A 6,537-nucleotide genomic window follows, 5' to 3' on the forward strand; every position below is an offset into this window, starting at 1 on the left:
GCAGTAATTTAATATGAAAACAAAGTACATATTATTTAATTCTAAAATGCTTCTTGGCCATTCTGATGATAGGTTGCTGGCTTTGAATAGAAGCTGAGTTTAAAAAACAGAACTACTAATTCCAATTTAAATACTACCAGGCATTTTGTAATTACCAGCAATAGCACGGTAAGATTAGCATTGTGGATCCCAGTCCAGTGGAAGAAGAGCTGTATAGAGCCAGAAGCCTGGGAGAGGAGTGTGTCAGTTCTACACAATATGCCTTTGACAGAAAGGGGGCAGGCAGGAAAGGGCTGGGATGTAAGAATAGGTGTTACATGGGCCAAGAATCCAACAAAGGCACTCCAAAACTACAATCAGTCAGAAAATCAAAATCCCATCATGGAGAAGAAAAGCAGATACTGTTGACATGAGGATGTACCTATTTATAAATAGAACAATTCTGCCCAAGCCATCTTTATCTCTTTATTACATGTATCGGGCTGTTACCATTTCATGGGCACATATTTGGTCTCTGAAAATTATTTATTAAAGTGTAAGAATTTAACTACCAAGATTTAACTACACTGCTAAATCTCATTCCTTAGGAATTAATATCCTGAAGCAATTTCAAGTGGTTCTTTATTTGTGATGGTTGAGAATACTATATAGGGGATAGAAAAAGTAGAAATCATCAAGGAAACAAGCAATCCAATTTCAAGAAAATATACCTCATTTTCATTAGTAGTAGCATTGCCTACAATATGGTAAACATAAATGAATATTCCATATATGTTAGTTTACCTGTAAGACAGTGGTTAGGATTTCTGGATCAAGATGGTAATCCCACAGTTCAAATTTTCTGCCCTTCATACTTCAAATCACATTGAGGTACAATAAAAATAGTAACAAAATTATAGCTGTGCTGCAAAACAGAGAAGAGGGATATCCATCAAAAATAACATTTTAAGATTTGTGTGGTTTATGGCAGACATTATACAAGTGACACTGGAAACAGGCAGCAAACCAGCATTGTAACTCTTGTGGAGGAAGACATAAGTATCAGAGTTAACCCAAATGAAAACTGGAAAATAAAAAATCCAACCTCAGAGTCAGCAAGAGCTGGGAGTAGGAGTAGGCCTCAGGGCAAGTAACTGGATAATTAATTGAAAAACAGCTAGATCTGAGCCAGCACAGGCTCAGGGTACAACAGCAAAACTGCTGAGGTATTTGCTGCAGGAAAAGCTTAGTAAACACTGCTCTATAATTAATTGTTCAGTGCAGTCTACTTTCAGGGGATCTTAGGATGTACATTAGATGGGAAAGGGAAGAGGAATAGAGTGCTAGACGCTTAAGACACACACCAGGATAGAGAGGGAGAGAAGCAGTGAGGGAAAGGCCGTTCCACCCCACAGCAAACAACACCAAAATTCTGTCTCAAGCTAAGAATCTTGCATAATATGGCAATTGTGAAAATATTCAATTTTACCTGGATTATCCCAATCTATTTTTCCTGAAACAAAACCAACTCTTGGTACAACCTGTCCTACATCCACAGAGGCATATAGTTGGAGCCTGTACCAGAAGAGGCCTGAAGCAAAAATAGATCCCCATGTCTAGTGAGTCATTTCATCTTAGTTACCCATGCCAGTAAGGCTTACCAATCTATCTGTATCTGTTTATCTCAATCTATCCACCAAATCTCTCTAGATACTGATAGTAACTGATGAAGCATCATCTACATTGATGTGTTCATGTAAACATGAACATTTATAAAAAAGCACATAGAAGAAAACAGAATCATTAGACATTTATGAGAATACAATATAATAAAGGGAAGGCACTTCAGAAAAAAAAACAACTAAATAACTGAGTGGAAAAATTGAGCTAATGTTAAAAATGTTTTAAAAAATCCAAGTTAGTATAGTCAAGAGATTCAAAAAAATACTATTTTCATAAATGTAAAAAAAACCTCACTTCTCTAGAATGGAAGCAATCACAAAATTGAAGAAAATTCTCAGTATTAAATATGTTTACTGAAATAAAATAATAATAGTAATTGAATGATGAAATAGTAAGAGACAATATAACCAAAAACTCAGTAATCTGTAACATAAACTCTTCTTTGACCTCTACCAAAGAATTTAAGTAATGGAAATTATAATAGAAAATGAAAAGAAAAATATTATTTATAAATTCTAGTATTTGTTAGAATATATATAATTATATATCGAGTATTTATTAGAATATATATAATTATATATCTAGTATTTGTTTGTGTGTGTGTGTGTGTGTGTGTGTATATATATATATATAAATATTTGAGACAGAGTCTTGCTCTGTCTCCCAAGCTGGAATGCGGTTTCCCAATCTCAGCGCATTGCAACCTCTGCTTTCCAGGTTCAATGATTCTCCAGGCTCACCTTCCCGGGTAGCTGGAATAACAGGTGCACATCACCACGCCCAGCTAATTTTTGTATTTTTACTAGAAAGGAGGTTTTGCCATGTTAGCAAGACTGGTCTCAAACTCGTGACCCCATGATCCACCCGCCTCGGCCTCCCTAAGTGCTGGGATTACAGGTGTGAGCTACTGCACCCGGCCAGAAGATAGAAAATTTTAAAAATATAGATGGACAGCAATAGTTCACAAATACATGAATACCACAAAAACAATTTTTTCTTTTCTTTTTTCCTTTTTTTTCTTTCTTTTTTTTTTTTGAGATGGAATTTTGCTCTTGTCACCCAGGGTGGAGTGCAATGACACGATATTGGCTCACTGCAACCTCTGCCTCCTGGGTTCAAGCGATTCTCCTGCCTCAGCCTCCGGAGTAGCTGGGATTACAGGCACCCACCACCACTGCCACCTAATTTTTGTATTTTTAGCAGAGATGGGTTTTCACTATGTTGGCCAGGCTGGTCTCAAACCCCTAACCTCAGGTGATCCACCCTCCTCAGCCTCCCAAAGTGCTGGGGTTACAGGTGTGAGCCACCATGTCCCACCAAAAACTATTTTTTTATTCAAAGAGCTCAGAAAATCAAGAAAGAATACATTTTGGAAACAAATGAATACATAAACAGGCACACTTTTGTGAAAATTGTAAATACTAATAAAAAAATACAAATCCGGCCAGGTATGATGGTTCATGCCTATAATCCCACCACTTTGGGAGGCCAAGCGGTCGGATCACTGAAGTCAGGAGTTTGAGACCAGCCTGGCCAACATGACAAGACCCTGTCTCCCTACAAGTAGAAAAAATAATCGGGCATGGTGATGCACACCTCTTGTCCCAGATACTAGGAAGGCTGTGGCACGAAAATGGCTTGAACCTGGGAGGTGGAGGTTGCAGTGAGCCAAGATTCCACCACCGTATTTCAGCCTGGATGACAGAGTGAGACTCTGTCAAAAAAAAAAAAAAAAAAAAAAAAAAAAAAATCCCATAGTCCAATAAGTTTTCAGAGAGTAAACAAAAGACATCTGTTAAAAATTAAAAATTATAGTGAAAATTGACTTTTTAAAATAATAGTAATGTCAGAGTACAATGAAGGACTATATATATAGTTTTGAAAGACAATAAACTGAACTTAAAAATTTATAAAACATTCAAGCAACTAACCAAATGCTATCCAAATAGGAAACGCTTATGAGCAAGAAACCAAGAAAATGTATACTAGTATCCAAATAATTAGTGATGATGCGGGCATACTACGATTATATGTATTAAGAAAGTATCCTTCAAATGAAAGGGCACATGTAAATAATAACGGTAGTCTTATAGATAGCTTTTATGATTCTTATTTGCAGACTTTCTTCTGAATATAGCAGATCTCAGTGAAAATTTTGCAGTCTTTTAAGCCTTTATTTGGAAAAAGAGATAAGTTGGTTGTGGCAGGGTCAGTGATGTGATTATTTAATCATGAATCATCACACAAGAACAGACAGAATAATTGGTGTAATAAATCAAAACTGTAAAGATAACATCTCCAATAAAACCATATGTGAGTATCTCATGAATGTCTGTATCAAATGGGGAGGAGCCAAGTTAGTAGTAAAGTCATGTTCAAATTGAGAGGATGGAGAAGACAGGATTATGATGGCCCTGTGAGCCATATATCGTTGATAAGCACCCACTTCCCCAGTGGTGGAATTTCATTTATGAATTGAAGTTCAGCAGCCCAAAGCATATCAGTCCAATTAGCAAGGGACTTCACAGGCTCACAATCATAGATGAGGGCAATGAGACCACAAGAAGACTGAAAACATTGACGGAGTCTTGATCTGAAATCTGTAAAATCTGACCAGTCCAAGTTTACTTCCTACAAGGTTCACAATGAAATGACATGAGTGGAATGCAAATTAAGCATGGCTTAGAATTTAAGACAAAGGAAAAAAAGAATTGTAATTAATTGGATAAATGCTTGAGGGGATAGACACCTCATTCTTCATGATGTGTTTATTTCATTTTGTATGACTATATCAAACCATCTCATGTATCCAATACGTATATATACCTACTGTGTACCCACAATTTTTTAAAGTTTATTTAAAGAGAAGGAGAGAAGGAAAGCAGATCTCAGTTTTGAGTAGGCACTTAATTTACTTCTTGGTAACAACAAAACAGAGAGACTTCAAACTATGAAGTTAGAAATGCTCTATTTGTTCGCCCCAACCACTTACACTGGTACCTCTTCCTAAAAGTGGAAGAAAACACTACTTTAATTAACACAAATACCAGAAAACAGTTGCAGTCAATTATCATGTAAAATTATTTTTTAAAGAATGAAAATCAATAAAATAACTTGATACGAAGACATGCTAAAGTATATGCCAACAAAGCAGATGGTAATAATTCAAAAAGTGTATTGAAACACATAAAAACAGGAAGATACATTGGTTCATATACACTAGTTGCAACTCATACATCACTTTGGAGGATACCATGAAACCAATACTTTATCCTGAACACTAGTAAATAAAGGGAAATAATCATACATTTATCCTTACTATACACAAGTAACATTATATAGTGAAATAAGCAGTTCATAAAATAGCATTTATGCGTACCATATGTCATACATTTTATTTTCCTATCTTTTAAATTTTATTTCTTCATAAAAATGATTTCATGATGCTCTAAATTGTTTTCCCACTGCCCTAATAAGTAACCTGAGATTGAAAATGCTACCTTTATCCCAACTCTTAAAATTTATAAATATTCAAATGTGATTTAATAATTTATGTACATTTAGTCAAAATAATTTGAAAATATTTAGAGATAGTAGAATATGAATTTGTCTAAATAGTTGAAAAATAAATAAAATAAATTAGATCTATTTCTGGAGATTTTAACACTTCAAAGAAATATAGATGGGAAAGGGAATTACAATAAAGGCAAGAGTTCCTGGATTGCAAAATAAGAAAAAAAATAAAACATTAAAATAATTAATTCACCAGTGACACACTAAATCTGTAAAGATTCCACCAAATATGACATTTAGAAATGTAAAGTAAAAACAGTAATCAACATGTCTGTTTAGCAATTATTTTGAAAAACAGTGCATCTTTATTATAAGCAAAATGAAGAATACTTAGAAAAATAAACTATCAAAGTGAAACAAGACAATAAGAAGCAGAACAAACTAATCTAGGTAAAAACAAATGGAAAATGATCAACTACTAAAAATGCCAATACAAGCATTTATAACCATATGAGAAATGTTTTAAACTTCCAAGGAAGTTTTTATTATACAAATCTGATCCTAAATAAAAAGAAGGATGAAATGTCTTCCAAATACAGCACTAATCCTAAAGCCTGATGATGACGGCAGTAAAATAAAATTTACAGTTTAATGATCTTTAGAAATGAAAAATATAATACAACAGACTTAACTTAGATCAGAGTAAACAGCAGTCACAACTACTTTAATGAAAACTTTACCACAGGAACGTGCAACTGGCATAAGTGAAATCTTAAACATAATACTATATGTCAATATGACTAGTAAAGGTAAACTTATAATTTTACTAATGTCATGTAACAAGCAATTAATCTATTTCATTAATGAAATTTAATATTATCATTTATGCTTAATTCATTCATTAGAAGTGAGTCACAAAGTTCAACCCACACTCAAATGAATGGAATTACACAAGAGTGTGAATACCAGGAGGCAAGAATCAATGGGGGTTAATTTAGAGGCTGCTTACTTCTCTCTCTCCTTTTATCTCCTCAGTGCGTGGTGACTGCCCAGGCAATGCCATCCCTGGATTCCTGTACTATTGCTCATGCTTCAGTTATATTTTATGTTTTTAAAATTCAACCCATTTGAGTTATCAAAACAGGAGGGTGTGATCTATGTCCTGGTTCACCCTGAATGACAGAACAGAACACTGTATTTATGCATAGGGGTTTCATGAAGTATCTTATATACTATTAAATATAAGTACACAATTTTGTGAAAATGAGCCTATAAAATCAAGATGTTCACAGACTGTTTTTAGGTTTATAAGTTCATTTCACTTAACTAGCACATTTACCATTTTGTCATTATGATTAGCAG

Source organism: Macaca thibetana, chromosome 8 (assembly GCF_024542745.1).
Source record: "Macaca thibetana thibetana isolate TM-01 chromosome 8, ASM2454274v1, whole genome shotgun sequence".
Classification (NCBI taxonomy): domain Eukaryota; kingdom Metazoa; phylum Chordata; class Mammalia; order Primates; family Cercopithecidae; genus Macaca; species Macaca thibetana.